The sequence below is a fragment of the Xylocopa sonorina genome, chromosome 8 (assembly GCF_050948175.1).
Source record: "Xylocopa sonorina isolate GNS202 chromosome 8, iyXylSono1_principal, whole genome shotgun sequence".
In the NCBI taxonomy this organism is placed as follows: Eukaryota; Metazoa; Arthropoda; class Insecta; order Hymenoptera; family Apidae; genus Xylocopa; species Xylocopa sonorina.
The window spans coordinates 12,913,489-12,931,776 of NC_135200.1; positions in this window are offsets into that span (position 1 = coordinate 12,913,489).

Consider the following 18,288-nt stretch of genomic DNA (forward strand, 5'->3'; position numbering starts at 1 on the left):
GTCACGCGCATCTCGCGCCGCGTGAGATGGGCTTGAATTGAATTACAAAGGAGCGAGAGTAAGTCGTGAACGCGTCGATAGGCGAAAGAAGGGCGCGCTGATGGAAAATTAACATCCGTAGCTTCTAACGTCGCGATGTCTCGCAAGTTTGCTCGCGTTCTAACATCAGAAACCCATGAAGAAAACCAACCAGTAATCCCTCGCCCTCGTCTTCAGCATAAATCGCAAGTCATTTCGAAAATTCCACCGAATCCGCTATCAACTGGTCGAGGCGTCGCATTTAAACGACGAAGCGCATCCGTTCGCGCGACGTTCACCAAGTAAAAAGCGGTAATTCGCGTTAAGAGAGGCCAAGGAATCGCGTCGTCCTGAGAGGAGGAGACGCCTCGAAGAGGCTGCTGGCGCGCGCGCAGGATCAACTTGGAGAACGTTGTTGAACGCGAGCCGCTTCAGACTCTCGCGCAAGCTCACCGTGCCGTGACGAGTTGCTTCTTCATCACCACCACCACGACCATCATCATAATCGCGATCATCCTCATCATCATCAGCCACGATCGTCGCCGTCATCGTCCCTATGCTTTTCCTCGAGACAACCTTGCTTTTTGCCACGCCGCTTCGACGAATCGCCGCGTTACCAGCATCAACCACGGGAACGGAGGTTGAACGAACTGAAAAACCCTCCATCGAGGGTGTTCCTTTCCCCCACGAGGTCCGCCTGAACAAACTAGAGGCTCGCACGACGATGCGTCCCACAAACCGCTCGATAATGAATCGACCGCGTCGAAAAGTCACCGCGCTTAATTGCGTTTGACAGAGAACGGGTTGATTAACGAGCTGCTCGCGGTCGCCGTCGATCGCCTCGATCCCCGACGGTGCTGCGGGAAAGTCGAACGCGCGAGAGGACCCCTCGGGCGACGATCGAAACGCTCGCGTTGCTTCCTCGCGATCTGTCATTCGACTCGACGCGGCACGGCGCTCGCTCCCCCGTTGGTCCCTTCCCCTTTTCCTTTTTCCAGCCGCGGACGACGTCGTCGCAGCCACGACCTGCCCCACTATCCCGCGTCCAACCGATCGAGGATCTTCCAGGCGCCGCCTGGCCGTTGACCCCGTGGCTGCCCACGGCCCTGACCAACAACGCTTCTTCTTGCGCCGCTTCGACCCGCTTCTCGCCACGGAATTTTATCCCCAGGGATCTCTCCGGTTAATTAACGTCTCACCTAACGCGGCTCGACTTAACAGGTGCCAGACGGTTCGTTCGTAGAACTGGAAACGTAACCTCGCCGTCAACGTCCCGGCTGCGTAAATTAGGAACGCGGTTAAGGTTCGTCCTCGAGCGATTATCAGATCAGATCTCGATCGTGGACGGTCCCAACGCAGGTACGCGCGCGTTTCGAATAATTCTAGCTAGGTTGGCTACGATCCTGCGTTATATCGTCGCGACGCGGTTGTCGCGCGTACGCGCGTAACGGACGCCGCGGTTCGCGAGCGACACGCACGGAATGTCGCAACGATACGGCGTACGAATTCTCATTTGCGAACAATGAGCCAGCGGAACCGTCCCGCGATCGCACCGGATCGGTTCGATCCGCGGGCGTGTACGCGGTCGAGCGACGACCCCGCCGATTACGACGCTACGCGAGACCATCCCCCTCGTAGGATATATTCGAGCTGGCTCGCCGACGCGTTCGCGGAAGGCAGTTAAACTGTCTCATTACGGCTAACAATATCCCCGGACGCGCTCCCCAGGCTATTATCTCTTCCGTCCTTAATCAGTAACGCTCAATTTCTAACTGGTAATTTGCGCGGACGGTGTGTGTACACGCTTCGAAGGGAAGGAGTGCACGGACGCGACGCGGGAAAGTGAAAAGGGAGCTGGCCGCCATTACGAGGGGAAACCGATTTACTCGTGGCCAGCGATTAGCCTTCGAAAACAAACGCGACTATTTCTCATATCGAGTGCTGAGGAAGGTGAAAGAATTCTCGACGGATGATTCATGGGAGGATCGCGAACCGCGGATCGATATTGGTTCTCGATAACAGATCGGATCGAGGTAGTCGACGCTCGAGCTGCGACGAGCCAGGCGTGTTAAGAGGCGAACGAACTCGTGGAGAGAACGCGAAACAGCAGGGGACGGGGGAAGAGGACGACAGGAGCTCATTATCGAACACTTAGCACGTTTTAAAGCTACTTCCTGGCCATACCGCGCAGATAGGCTTGACGCGCGACCGTTCAATTCGCTCGGCTCGCCGTTTAATGATTCCGCGGCGTTATCGTCGCCGTTTCCTCGCGATTGCATCCGAGCAGCTGCGATAAAAATAAAACGTACTGTAAATCGTTGCGATTCCTCTCTGTCGTTCGTCGATCTTAATCAGAAGTGAATGCGATTTTCCAGAGAAAATCTGAGGTTGAAATATTCTAAAACTACCCTCTAAAAATCGACCGTCGCTTTAATCAAGCTCAGAATTCCTCGTGCTTCGTTGCAAGGTAAAAATAAGGCGCATAGAGGGGCGTTCCCTCTCTCGCGTGGGAACCTCTGGACAATTGCTCGTTTAGAATCTGACGTAAAAAGCAGACAAAAATTCGACCGCCTGTATAATTTCGGCTGTTCCTTCGACGCGTACACTTTGTCCGTCGTTAATAAGGACGATATAAGCCCGCAATTTCGCTCGATTTTCAATTACCGAACGGAGACCCCACAGAGAGCGTACAGTAACGCGCAAAAATCTTGTATCACCTAGAAACGAACGTTTAGTCACCGCGTTCCCATAACCCCCTCTCTTCAACGGATATTAAATAACCATTCAATAAATTCACTCGATATTTCCGTCTATTGTGCATTCAGCGATTGAAACTCGCACGTTCCACATGGTACCGATTTTATTCGAGTCTCTATTCTGTGAACCAGATCGTAAAACTGCAGCAACGTTCAGAAATGAGATCTTCGTACAATAGCAGTTGTATAGGAGTTCGTGTAATAGGTACGTTTAATTAAAGCCGTGATACAGGTGGTCCAAGAGTTTCGTTGCGATACTGTACACGAGCTGCTCGAGAAAAATCGACGAAGCCTCGACACGATCCTCGCAATCACGTGGAACCTTAATGAGCCGTGCTGGTGAACGCTCGGATCCGTGCAATAATTCCTGAATCTGTGCCGTTTAATTCCGCGGCTCGACTGTGAATCCGTGCGAACTGAATCGATCAGAGATGGACTTCCACTTGTTGCGTATCGTGTCACTCGAGAGTGCGATATAATGGATACGCAACGATGCAACGCTTCGGATCCTCGTCGATGATACGCAGCAGCGATACGCAACGGGAATATGCAACGGGGATCCACGGAACAGGTGGACGTGCGCGTTAATGATACAACGATCGCCACACCGTCTACCGTGGCGAGGAAACTGGTTCCGATCGAAATACGCGGGAAAAACGAGGATTCAGATTAAATCGTGGGTGCGTTGCCCTTTGACCCCGTAGTCCAGTGCCTCGACCACCCTCGCGCGTTACTTTTTATGGGCCGTGCGCTCGATAGCCGGTTCTGTTGGCCCGTGCCCTCGCATTTCGACGACCAGCACGCTCCACTGCGCTAAAAACACGCTTCTGGTCGCGCGACCAGTTCGCCCAGCGGTCTTCTCGAAAATTTCTACGCGCGCCACGACCGTTACGCTTATCAAGCATTCGGTTAACGCCCGTCGCGGTTTCTCTTGGTCGCGTTCGCTTTTCACGCGTACGAGAGCCACGAGACCGGAATAGCCGGAAGAGCCGGTGGAATCGGTTCGATTCACAGCGGCGTGGAACAGCGAGCGTTTCGAAACCGTTCGCCGCAGCCCGTTAGAGGGAAGGCCGCTCGTCGAAACCGTGTCGTTCGCGGAACGAACGCCGGAAAGAAAAAGCAGGCGTTCCTCTTCGGCGATCGCGTTACCTCGAACAAAAGCGTACCAAGGGTTAGCGAGTATCCTCGCACGCGGCCATAAGCGGACGCAGCGCGAGCAGAAACGAATTTTAAACGGCGAGAATTTACTTGTCGCGACGCGCGATCGCGAAGCGGTATACGAGACGAGCGTGGCATCGCCGTATTCGGTTTATCCAGGATCGACTAGAGCGTTCCATAAACGGTGGACCGGAGTCGCAACGAGGATTTCAGGGGAAGAGTACAGTTGCGAAAACACGCGTTAACTACATTCCGGTTTCCACGTTTGCGTTCCCACTTCTTACCAGAGTTATCTACCAATCATTTCTTCCCACTTTCTTTAATACACAGTGGCCTGTACTCTTCTAAACGTCTTTTAAACAGCAATATTCACACTTGTCTCGAAACTGCGATATATTTTAAGTCGAAGTTGGCTTGAATATCGCTCGAAGACCATGTACCAGACTAGAATACCGCGTTAGACCTCATAATTAACGGAAAACGGGAACTGTAATTGATAAATACTCGGCGCCCCTTAGCGCAGAGTAACGAACACGTACGCGAGGCCAGTAAAGGCGAGCTGCTATCGCCGTTCAGCGCAACGGTAACCGCGTTTTTGCCAAATCAATTTCGCGATAACAACCACTGTAACAGCAACTACCGTGGGTGTGAAGATGGAGCACTACTCGAGAGACTCTCGACGAACGGATCGCCTCGTCTCAAGAGAGCGTATCGCGATTGCCAGTCCAAAACCGTCGTGTTCGTTCGGCCATCAGGGAACTTGTAATCATCTTCATCGAGCGATTCACGGACCACGCGTAACGGGGAGTATAAATCGTCGACTCTGTGAAAGAATCGCGCGACGATGGACGACGCTCACGATCGAGCTTTCACGGCTACGTTAAGCAGCCACGACGTCCACGAGCCTGGTAACGCGGCTCGTAAACGGACGCGAAGTGGACGCAGCGGATAAAGGAAAGAGTAGAGGCAAACAGGGACACGCGACTCCGCGGACAGAGAGAATATTGGTCGTTGGTGATTGTGGACCACGCAACGGTAACCTCGCTACTCTCTCGAAACGCGAGGCAGCCGCGTTCGAACACCGTTACACTTATGAGCGCGAACTCCATAAAACGCGACGACCTTAGTTTATCGACGCCTGCTGCGAGGCCGCGGCCGCGAACGACGCCCACCGCCCGGCTGCGTAATCCCGTTAACCGCTACATTTCCCTGGCGAACGCGCGATTTCTGCGTCGCGTCGCTTCTTCCGGTGAAAGGGCAGAGGTGGAGGAGATGTAGGACGGAGGTGGCCGACGATGAACTTCGATCGTGAGATGTTACTCGATGCCTCTGGCTCTGCGTCGTGCCCGTTTCCTTCGACGTTCCATCCGAACGATCCTAATCCGCCTCAGACCATTGTCGTTACTCCTCGATGTAATCGTTTCTCACTGAAATTGCCCCGCGAGAATGTGAACACACCAAATCCGTACTCGCACGAAATTTATCGCGTTCCGTATCGAGCTGAAATCACTCGTTAGGATAAAGAAAGAGCAATGGAATGATTATAATGCAGTCGATGGTATGGAAGAACATCTGCAGAGGTAATAAAACCTGGCGGATCCGGATCGTGCAAGCCTGAAATCCTCGATCCGGATCACGGGGAGCAAAGAGAACAATGAAATAGTAGAAACCGAGAGAGAGATAATAGCGGGGGGTTGGGCTGAAAAATTTACACGCTCCGCTCGAGCCTCGTTTCTAATCTCTCCGTAGGAAAGATCGAGGAACGGTTGTAAAAAAGAAGAGAGAAAAAAGGAGGGAAGAAAAAAATCGGAGAACCGATTCCCCAGGCCGTGTGGCTCGCATCCTGCGCCGGTGTTCACGAGCGGGGCAGCGTTCTCCTTAATGGCGGTACCCGCGTCGAATGACTATTTATCGCGGATCTCGTCCGAGCGAAACAGGAAGGAAGGCTCCGAGGGATGAAGCCGGAGCGATCTGTTAACCCGGCCGTTCGCGTGTTCCGTCGCGATCGAACGCAATATTTTACGCATCGCAACCCTTTTAATGCTCGCAGAGGTTCAACGGGCAGCTCTATGCGGGAATTTGCATTCCGATGCGAGACTTTTTGGTCGTCTTCGAACCTGAGCGATTGGTAGCCAGTGGTGCATGGCTATCCACTCGTTCCTCTCAGCCACGCAACGGTGCTTTTGCTATTTTCTAGCCGCGCGCCAGCCTTCGCGAGCCGTCGACGCTGTTCAATATTTCGTTTTGCGAAACTGGTCGACCTCCTTTTTTCTATTCCACGCGTAACATCGATGCGACGACGGACGGACAGAACGAAATTCCATCCTAGACGACTGTCGTTCGAGTTCTGTTTCAATGATGGACCAGCACGAGTCGCGAACGCGTCGGTTTCTTCGTACGAGCCGCGTTCCTCGGCGGCTCGACTCAGTATCCGATGGATCGTGCACCAAAATGGTTTCGTCTAAGCGGCGAACTCCCGCCGGCTGGAGAGTAAGTAATTACCGCGCCGGCGGGCAACAAGGGAGCACGAAATTGCGGGGAATTTACGACGCCAGCGCCGGACGATTAATCGACGAAAAAGGGGGGGACGAGAGAGGAACTAGCCGCGAGAAGGACGGGCACGTGATTTTAATAGGACCACTTTGCGATTCGAGGCATCCAGAGAGTCCCGATGCTGCGAGTGATTTCCTGGAAAACCGCAACGATCGCTTCGAAACGGACAACCGTGGCGGTTTTTAATGACAGGGCAAGAGGGAAATTAATATCGAGGCAGGAGGAGGATATGCTCGAAGTAACGAATCCCACAGTTTTACGCTACACTCGGCGATTTCTTAATGCAATCCTCTCGTAAAACCCTACGGTTTCCTGTTCTGTGTTTCTTGCACGATCCTGGCAAAAAAACGCTGGGAGTGTTACTGTTGCGTCTACGCCAGGAATTTCCACTGATTTTTTCCCTTTTTTCCATCCCCTCCTCGTCTTCTCGATGCTTAATCGTGCGATGTCTGAATGAGCGCGCCATTCCGTGAACAGGCTTAATTAACAGCCACGTAACCGTATCAATTAGAGACACCAGTCGGTGGATTGTTCCGTCCGGCGGGAATATTACGCGATTTATGGTCGCTGGGGACCGTTAGCTCGGCTCGCAGCGCGGGGAGGCGTAATCGAAGGGATCGAAAGAAGAGGAGGCGGGAACCGCGTCCGCGGAGACAGGAAGAGCGCGGGAACCGCGATGGTACCGGCGATTCTGATTCCGCGCGACGCGCGGCTAACTGTACGCGATAACTGTGGCACAAGGTGAACAATCTTCGGTGACTTTAATGCGACTTTAACGACGGCCAGCCGCACCGTTATCGGATAGGAATTTCCTGAGAATCGCCCGGCTGGGAAACGCGTCGTTTCCCCGCGAATTACGCCACGTCAATTCGCTACCATTCGACACTGCGTTGCTATTCGTTCGCGCGACCGTCCGCCAGTTAGAATTCTCAAGAGAACTATCGTTTAAGAACGAGTATCCCGTTCGAGAGTCTCGCGACAGCCGTCCGCCATTTTGGTCCCGCATAGACGCTCGAGCTCTCGTTTCAGCTGTCGCGCAACGATCATCGCTGGACCCCCGTGAAGCTTCTCTCTTCGTTCTCTCATTCACGAGACCAGTTCTATGCAATTCTCTATCGATCTTCTCGTCTCGTTTCGAGATCGAAACTATCAGAGATTCGCTCGAACGAATTGGTATCGCTTCGATTTGAATGAAGACTTTAATCGTCTCGATAATAACAACGAGAGTGACGATTAAAAAGGCACGTCGCGGAGAGTTCCGATCAGGTCTGTTCGATCGTTCTTTGTCCCAACCGCGGGGCACTGGTCTCTCTCCTTTCCCGCTGGCCTCTACGACCAGCTCCACCCATCGTCTACAGGCAGTTTATCATCCCCTGGAACTTTTTCTCGGCTCTTATTTTTTCATTAGGATGCGAAATAAAAACGAGTGGACTCGCGGACGAGTACGGCGACCTCGCAACGTATAATTTCAGCCCGATCGAATCTGCGGCGCGGGTCCACCGACCCCTGTCTTCTATCTTTCGGGGCAGCAGCGTCTACACCCCTTCGCATAATTTCGTGCACGGCTATCGGGACTTTCGTTCGCTGGCGTCGTTGGTATTCAGCTCGGCCACGCGGCCCTCTTACACGCCGCGTCGCTTGCAAATCAATTTCTCGGTTGAATCGACGCGAACGAGGACGAACCGCGTCTCCCTCAAGACTCGATTTAATCGTCCCCTTAAAACAGACGGAGGAAGACCTTCAAGGGAGAACAGTCTGCGCGACGGTACCGTTAAAACGAGCGGAAACGACGCGACCTCGGTCGTCGCGGTCTATTTTCGATCGTGAATTTCTACCGGTTCGATGTATGGCTGGGAGGGTGAAAAACTAGTCCAGCTTCGGTCCTCGAATCCGCCACGGTCTCGTAAACTCATGGAAAACGAGGGATCGATCATTCTTTTTACAGATATATATCGATATCCGATTAGAGATCCGAATTTATCGAGCGTGACCAGTGACGAACGGTTCCACGGTTTATCCGAAAGTCGAGGAGTGGATACGCGTTAGACGAAATCTGATGGGAGATTTCCGTCGACTTGTTCGCGGCAGACAGAGTCGAAGCGACTGGGTTTAACGGTAAATCGCGTAACAAATCGAACGGTCGACGAGAAATGGTGAATGAAACGCGGCGCGACTAGTTTGGTAGCTCGGATGGCCGATCGGAACCGTTGCTCGGTCAGCGTTTGCTCGGCCCCGTTCCAGGCTGGCCGTGGATCAGGTTCAAGGCAAATTTTCGGTCGAAAGTAGGTCGCGTTCCCTTGCTCGAGGAGCACCATCGAACTGGTCGAAGGTGTCGACGATTCTCGACTGTTCATCACTCGCGAGAAACGCGCTGCTTTATTTAAAAAAAAAAAAATCTGTATACTAATGTTCGACCACCCAGAGAGAGCACTCTCTCTACGCTGTCTCTCTAAACCGCGCGATTATTTCGCTGAAAACGATCAGAGGCGCTTGGTTGGCTCGTTGAATGACGTAGCTGATCTCAGGCTTCGCAGAGAGTAAGATCGTTAAACGTAACGTCGAATAACGAAAGGCTCGAGGCGATCAACGCAGTCGTCCCTCGGAGGAACAGACCGCGGGTACTCTCCTCGAGATTCATTAGCCTTCCTTCCTGGACGACGGAATTCCTTTATTGTCGGTGGTACCGGTTCGCTCGTCCTAATAATAACAGTTAACGATAATGATCCATCGCGATAAACCGTTTTCCGCGATCGAGAAACGGTCGAAAGAGAAGGCGTCGACGGAGAAAGGTTGGGAGACGAGGAGTCGCGTTGCGAGCTTGGCCTCCTCGTGGTCGCGTTCGCGTAACGGTAAAGCCTCCTCGAAACGAGGTCGAAAAGATCCCGGGATTACGCAACGCGACGGAGGCCCCCCTGTGATTAATCGTTTCGAGAACGCCCGATCGCATCCTGTGACTCATAAACGGGGAACGTGTCCTCTTTCAGCCCCTCTGCGTACCGTTACCCTCTTGTTTCCATCGTCCTCCACGGAATTCTAACCTTCTCCGGAGGATCCTCAGTTCGTCGAAAGAGAGACCTCGCTTCGCTGAATCTTTCTTCGTGCTGCTGTGGAAAAAAAAATGAAACGCGAGAGTCGAGAATAATCCGTGAACGAGGCGACGATACTTATTCGCGACACGCGAGACACGCGCATGAAAGCTTGCTTTAATCTCGTAAACGTCCAACGACGTACCATTCTAACGGGCCAGAACTTCGTAGGTGCGTCACGTCTCTGTACTGGCGGCGAAAAAAAAGAGAAGAAGGGAAAAAAAAGATCGACGCTGCGACGATGACGCGCGTCTCGTTTAAAAATCGTGTCAGCTGCGAATCCTTCGATACGGAAATGGCAACGACTGTAGAGCCCTTTGATACGCTCCCTCGACGGTTTTTGTCCACTCGCAGACCCGTTGCCGTTCGATCGGCTCGTTAAACGAACCAATTAGACGATCCGATCGCAACGGAAACGAAGCTCGATGCCGCGCATTATTCATTTCCAAGCTCGTTTCGCGTTCTCGATCGCATGGAAATTGGCACAGGCTTTCAATATTCGAAACTGTCGAACTTGTTCAGCTCTCAATACTTTCATCCAATTTCACGAGCATCCTTCCTAGCCATTAATAAAAGTCACGCCAATGATGACAAGGAACGAAAACGGAGTGAAAAATCAGAGACACAGTAACTGAGAAGTTGAATCGGTAATGCGACAAACCGTAAACGCGGCTCGAGCCACTTGGAACGAGAACAGCGGCTCTTTAATTATCGACAGCGGTAGAGAATCGCGCAGGACCCTTCAATCGAGCGTTTGGAACGCGGCGAAGGATCGCCGCTGCGAAGAAACGATCGTCGACGGTAAAAGATCGGCGTCGCGATCGCGCGCAGATGGCGAAGGCACGGATCGCGCCTGTGGATTGATTACAAGGCGTGCAGCCGTGCCAGCAGCGCACCGCGAACGCATCTGCCGCGTGCCAACGGGAGACCTGGAATGGTAGTGATCCTAGGGACGCCCAGCGCAATTCCATCCTGCCCTCGTCACCAAGCCCTTCGAGCGATCGCGAGAAACAGATACCCTGAATAGGATTATACCGATACAATGGGGCATTGTCGATAAAATTCAACCGATGGGGACCGTGAAATCATTCCGCGCGGTTTTACGCTGACGTCAGCCCTTTGTGCCGCCTGCGTTTGAATAAAATCGAACGATAACATCCTTCTGCGTTCTCATAAACGTTCTTACCTTCGACAAGTTTCAATGCTAGCTACGCGACTATCGCGGAGTCTCACGCGTTATTTCACCGCGTAAATCTGAGAAACTGCGACAGAGAGCGAACTAAACTCACGCACCATCCGATTTTCGACTCGGATCGAACCGCGACGCGATGAGATCGATGAAATTCCACGGGAACCTCGAAGACGCGATATCTCTTTCAATTTCGCCGAAGACAATCGGCTTCCGCGCGCCATTAGCCGCAGGAGCAGGCGCGGAGAGGAAGAGGGCGATGATCGGAAGCGGACAGGCTCGGCTAGCAACGGTCGATCTCGTAGCTGGCGAGGAAGAACGAACGACGAGGAACGCGGTGGGAAACAAACGAGCGAGTCGAGCCGCGCAACAAAGAAAGGGTACGATGAAACGGCGGCTGGATGGCGTCGGATAGTTTATTTAAATGTTTCTCGACCGCGAGAAGCCGCTCGTACCGACAGATCTGCTTCGACTACTCTGTTATTCCGCGATTGATAGCTGGCGTTACGAGCCCGTACGTTTCCACGTTTCGATCCCCTTACCGAGGTGGTAATGAATACACTGGGGAATGCGTGCCAGCCCTACCCCAGCTCTGACCATTTTTCCACGCATTGAAAACCGATCCCGCGGCGAACTAGGAAACTTCGAGACGTCGCAAGCGATCGACACTGAAAACCGGTATGCGACCGGCTTGCAGGCTGCTCCGCGTACGCTTCGCTTCTTGATCCACTTCTACCAGCCTCCGCGACCTTCTCTCGCGTCGATGAAGATGGTCAAGAGAGATGTCGTAAGCTGGGTGTCCGTTTAAATTACAGCATTCGCATCGAGAGTCGTAAGAACCGTGGTTAATGAGATTCTCCTTATTAGTTCTCGTGCTGGCTACTGGTAATTTTGGTAATTATGGTATCTTCTAATCGCGCGATCTATGGCGTGACGTTACTATTCCTGGTTCGAGCATCCGACTACTGTTAGCTGTAACGAGTGGCGTGTCTAATGGGATTTTCGAGAGAAACGAAATCGCGTCAAGGCGCAGGAGGCGCGTTCGACGTAGCTCTTCGATTTCGAATGGACCGCTTCCGCCGTTCGTGCTGCACGCGCTGCTTGGATCCAAGCGATGGAACGACGAGCGCTGCCGTGATCCTGCTGGTGCGTGCGAGCTTCGTCAACCAGCAGGCTGGTTACCTCTAAGTGATTTCTCATTAGAACCAGCGGCGAGTCGAACACGGTCGCAAGATAATCTGTTGGCAACTGAAGAACAGTGCTCGTCCGTTTCCGCCGTCTCGACTGGACTGGATCGTATCGAATTCGCTGCGTCCTCTCTCTCTCTCTCTCTGAGCCGCTGCTCGCGCGGTTTATGGAGAGGAAACGGGCAATTTCGCGATGCAACCCTCGTCCGCGGTGAAAAGGAACGCGTAAATATCCTGCAACCTTGCGCGGCGTTTACTCCGATCTCCTTCGCAATATCGACGCTGGCCACCATCTTGCATTCCTCGAGTTCCCCTCGAATCTCGCCGGTGGAACGAATCGAGACGAAGGTAACGCGCGCGAGAAGGAACGCTCGCGCGTGTCAACGCTTCCGCGGTTGCAGAGTTACGCGAAAGCGATCGCGATTACCCGGACGTGCTCGTAATCGCGGTGAAAGTGCGTCCTCCACCTTCCACCCGACGCTGACCCGGTTTTTCAGCGACCGTGAAACGGACCCCCGGAGAACTTTCGTTACGCGAGCGCGTGCGGTTTTGCAGAGCGATCCTGAAAGCTGTGGAAATCGAATCCGCGACGGATGGATCGATGTTCCGGCTGTCGCGTTGGCGATTCTCCCCTCGAGCAACCGCCCATCCGCGATCCTGATAATTCTCGCTTTATCGATGCCTCGATTCGACGATCGCTGTCTCTCGCATGATTCCGTGATTGCTCGATTCAACGAACGAGTCGTAAGAGGCGACCAGAGGGAACTGGATACGTCGAAGCCCTCCCCCCCGTGCTTGACTAATTGATTGGCGCTCGTTCCGCGCTTCCTTCTCCCAGAGGAGAGTAATCCGCGCTTCTGCGTCCGCCGCGTTTCACTCGAATTATGCGAACACCCATCCGGCTCGCAAATCATCGGAGAACAAGCCAGCTGAGAAAATTACACGACGCGCCGCGGAATCGTACACGATTCCCTTTACCGCGGGGTCATCAATTATCGTCGAACTGTACTTTCTTGATACACGTTCGATTGCAGGTTGCGTCGCGGCACGTGGGACCCGCAACGAAGATACTTTCCATCCAGCAAAATCGAATCTCCAACCTCCAACGATAAAGCGATTGAGAATAACAACGCGAACTTGGAAAGAAAAATCGCTGCACGCCTGCACGAACGCTACCGTGCGAGCTTCGACGAACGGACGGTCGCAGAGGAACACGATCGACTTCCTCCACAGCAAATTGAGACGGAAATTTCTCTCAACAAGTGTCTCTTCTTATACTTTCCACGAGACTCGTCGAGTCCACAGTTCCACCCACGCGACGTAGACAAAGGACTACTCGTCGTCGTCGAAGAAACATCTCGGCTAAGAGGAATCATTAGTTTGGAATCTCCGCCGGTGGTACCGCGGTCGGGTGCATACAACGAATTGAAAAGAATCTCCGGAACAAGCGGCGCCGTGTAACCGAGATCCACGAACGATTCTTCCCCGTGGATCCTCCTCCTCTCTCTGTTCCTCTCGCTCCAGCTGGTTGTTCTCCAGCGGCGCGCATCCTTGTCACGAAGCGCACGGGGTTGCGGTAGATCGTGTCCTTGAGCGGTACATCTCCTCCTCCTGCTTGTTCTTTTTCTGCCGCTGGGCTGCCGGCGGACTTCTTTCGCCGGTCGGCTCGCCTATTCCTGGCCAACTCCATTTGCATGGAGGCTCCCTGCAACAAGAAGAAGAGTTGTCGGCGACGGGAGAGCGAGGGTGGCTGCGGAGGATGGCAAGTCCCTCGAGAGAGAGAGAGAGATCCGCTTAGGACGAGCGGAAAAATCGTCGAACACGAAAGCGAGCCGCTCGTGCATCGAGGGAAGAAGACAAAATGTCGCGGGGGACGGTTTTACATGGGTCTCCGGGTACGTAATATCTCTTGGCCGGCTGCACGGTCGACCGGATGTTGCGTCGCGGGGCAGAGGGGGTGTCTTGAATTTGCAACCAGCGCGCGACGAAGCCATCCGATAAGCCGCCCTCTCGCTCGTTTGCTCGGAGCTTTTTGCCCAGAGCGGATCGTGGCCTCTTCGACTCTTCTCGTCTCGCGCGAGAGGACACCAACGCGTCCATCGTCGCTGCGAATGATCCAGACTGCACCCTCGCGCGGAATCGCGCCTCTTCAACGATCCTTCTAACGGGACCACCCGCGATTCCTCTCGCTCCTCCGCGATTCCACCTATTATGCCCATTTCAGCTCGCTTGCGGTCCCACGTCCGGCCAAGCCGCGCGCCATTGTCTTTTCCAGACCAGCCAAGCCGCGTAACGGGCACCGTCGTGTTCCACGCTCCTCGCGAACTACATAAACGGTTATGTTAACAAATACCCGGTAGGGTGGCTGGATGCGTTCTCTGGCTACCGCGCAAAGCATCAGCCACGAGTTCTTCTCGCTTTGTTCCTCTGCAGGCTGGTTCTCGGTACCAGCCGCGGTTCGCAACGCGTTTCGGCTGCGAATGGCACGTTCCAAGGGCTTAATCGCCGCGACGGGCAACGCGCGATCGGTCCGTCGAAACGGCCATTTAAGGGCCCCTCTGCGATCCATCGGGATCGACGCGCCAGTGCCTTTTAATAGCTTCGTCGAACGACGAGACGATCGCAACTGGCAATTTCTACCGTCCCGGAACGGACGGCCATCTTCTTCTTCTTCCTCTCCAGTCCGTGTAAGGGAACGTGAAATTAGAAATCGCTTGATCCGCGCCGACAATAAGCGCGCCTCGATGTCGGCCATTACCCGACGTAAAAGTTGGCGAAGAAAAAGAACGGAAAATAAGAGCCCGTCGATGGGAACGGTCCGTTTTTCTGAATCGATTTCGTGGTTTCGCGTTCGCGGAACGGAAGTAACGACGGAGCGGGTCGTGGATCGGCGCACGAACCGCGCGACTCGCGGTTCTGTGCGAGCATCGAAGCGCGACGAGTCCTCGAATCCTCCCGAGGGGTCCGCCAAGCCGAAACACGTTCGCTCGCTTCTTACGTGCCGCCTTAATAAAAACGATTAGAGGCCAGCTTATCCCAGGTGCGACGCGTTTTATACGATTGAAATGACCATAAACTTCCGTGGGCTCGACGGGGTGCGAGCCACGGTGATTAAATTCGCAGGAAAAACGCGGAGCCTGAAGCAAGACGGACGTTACATCGACGCGGACGTGGCAGGCGCGAAGAGCAAGCTGACAACCTCGAATAGAGTTCTCTCATCCGTGGCTTCGCTTTCGAGTAAGAGAGAACGATACTCTCGTCGTTGCTTCTTCTTCGAGCAGCTCGATCCTCTCGAATTAAATCCCTGGCGAACCCCGTTTAACCCTCCTCAACCATAGTGCAACGTGAATCGGATGCAACGAGATCGAGCGCGAGAACCTCGACGTGTTCCTTCCGTGGCGATCGCGATCTATCGATTAAGATCGTAATTAACAGGGTTCGAACACGGGTTTATTTGCAAAGTGGAAAGTGATCTGGCGTGGATCGAGGTCGGTGCCGGGCTAATCCGTGGATCTCGGGTGAATTTCAAGGCGTAGGATCGAAGCGGAGAGGTCGCCGCCGCGTTGCCCCCTCAGATTATTATTCCTGCGGCGCGATAGCGCGCAAGGGAAGCGAAAGGGCTCCTCTACCGGGACGGGGTCGTTGCACCGTGCATCTCTAGCCTGCAGAAGAACGTATAATCATATTTCTTACTTCGTCCTCTTCGTCCTTCGACTCGTCCCTTCCCTTGTTCGTCCGCGGCTCGCTTTCGCGGCCCTATCCGGCGTCTCTTGAAACGGCCACGAAGACAACCACCAGCCAGCCGCTAATTACTTTCAAGATTTATCGAGATCGCTCCGCCAGCCTGTGTACCTTTCCCTGGACTCGATCCTTATCGCTAACCCTCTCGTCTTTTTTCACCCTTTTTTTCCTCTTCCGTGGAACAACGGCGCTCCTAGGGACGAGCTTCCATCGAACGAATCCACTGCGATCCGTCTCTCGAGAAGCGTCGTCTTTTAATTCTTACCTGCTCGCTTACGAGGAGCCCAACGAAACTGAAATACCACGAGGTTACGCGAGGCGTAGAGGACGGTTTCTCACGGAAGGCGAGCCCAGATTCCAGAACGCGAACGGGGGATTTATACGATCGACGAAACGGCTGTGGAAAATGTGGCGCGCGATCATCGAGCCAGCCGGATCTCGCTGGCCAGAGCTCGACTTGCTTGGCTATCCACCGATTTACGTGCCTTCATTGTTTATGAATCTCTTATTCTGCGAAAGGAAAGCGGTGGCGCGGCCCCTCTCGCTCGTCCCGCCGTCGTCTCATTATTTATGAATCTACTCGCGAGCTACCGTTCGCCGCTTGGATGCCTCTCATAAATCAGATCGTTTCAAGTTCACCGTTCGCCGGGGATAACACGCGGCGATAACCCGACGTTTCTCCGATTCGATCGCACCTCGGCTACCAACCTGTCCACCGCCAGTGTAATATCCTCCCCGTTTACGACCGCCGCAGCCTGTCCGTGGAATATCGAACGGACGCCTCCTAATCGACCGGAACGGACGGAACGATCCAAACGCGAGATACGTCCGACGTATTCCTGCGCTACTAAATAAGTGAATCGCATTGTGAATCAGGAAGAGGAAGAGACGCGTCTAATCAATCGCGTTTTATCCCCTTTTCGTAGTAAATAATAATAATGGAGTAGTACAAAAGGATGCAGGCATAAAGATCTACGCGTCTGGCCATGCTGAAGGGAACGCAGGAAGTCGCGACATCGCCTGACCCGCACCCACGTGCCTTCTTCTCCCCTGTCTCTCTCGAGAATAAATTTATTTCCTCTACGATCCGCGTGGGTCTAATCTTCGCGCGGACGTTCCACCCAGAAGGTAATCGATTCATCGAGGAGAAGAGGAGAAGGAAGAGAAGCTGAATGTCGTGACGGGGAACGTTCGTAGCCGGGGACGTTGAAGGGTCGCGCGCGAACTGGCCCTCGAGCGAGGCAGCAGCTATCGCAGGGATCAGCTGCCGGGTGAATTATGCAAATAACAATCGCCCAGCCGGAAATGATAGGTGGGGCGAAATTAGCCGACGGTAGCGATAGGATCGCGGTTTTTCGAGCACCCTTTCTCACTCGAGCATCCGTTTCCGCGGGACCCCTCGCGACGCGACCTCGCGCAGGATCCTCGCTAATTTAACGCTGGTTCACCAGCGGGCCCTCGTTTAATTAAATTATTTCAGACACGTCGACGCGTACCCCCGCGGTTGTTCGACGCGCGCGTATAAATCGCGCGAACGAACCGTGAAATCGCGCGTCCACCGCGTATCGGAAGAGGGTCGAACGGACGGTTCGCGGTGCTCGTTAGCGCGGAAGACGTCCGACACCGGTCAACGGACGAGGAGGACCATTAATCCAGGGGACGGTGACGTTCCAAGGTGCACGAATCTACATGCTCCGGTAGCGACGCCTGACGCGGGACGCTCGCGATCGCGATTACACGCCGCGAGGATTTATCTCGCCTCGAGCGGCTGATTTATCCCGCTGGACGAGCGCTCTTCTCGCTTTCCCTCGAACGATGCTGGAATAACGAGCGCCGCTGGAAAAGTTCGTCGGCCTCGCGCGATTTTCTGCGACCGCGTCGTCGCACCGTTACTCCGCGCGTAATCTCGCTGTAATAGCGGATAACCGTCGATCGACACACTTTTGACTGAGGAACGCGATTGTGGGGATCCAGAGAAAGGGGACGGATCGTTTACGATCAATTTCGAAGCGAAGACCTCGACGCAGGACCTGTAGTTTCCATTCCTGCGATGCTTGTGAGTGCTTTGCGTCTGTTCGACGTGGATAACGTCAAGGTGGAGAACTACGCTCGATACGATTTACTACTATAATTTTCCTTCGCCTTGCTACTCTCTGCGAGGTTTCAGTCTCTGAAAAGTGCGCGAGCAAGCATTTTTGGGCGAGAAGGTTCGCGAAACGCGGTGAAAATGCATCAGAGCGCACGGTAATTGATTCTTCACGGGACCCGTCGATCGGATAGCGTAATTACGCGAACCGATCGCCGCGAGTGGTGCTCGCAACCCGGACGAACTGGCGCTCGTGACTTTGTAATTAACCACCGACGATGGAATGCTCGATTCTAATAAGTACACCCGTATGACGCGCGGCACTTATCTCGCTTAATGATCAATAATTTACGACGATCCGCTGAATTTATGTAACAGAGACGAGGAAGGTTGGAGAGGTAGCCAGGCGATGCTGTCGGAGGTAGATCGCTCGCGATACAGAGCGCAACGATTTTCGTAACCAGAGGCGAATCGATCGACTTCGAATTACGATTCGCGCGCGATCCGATCGCGT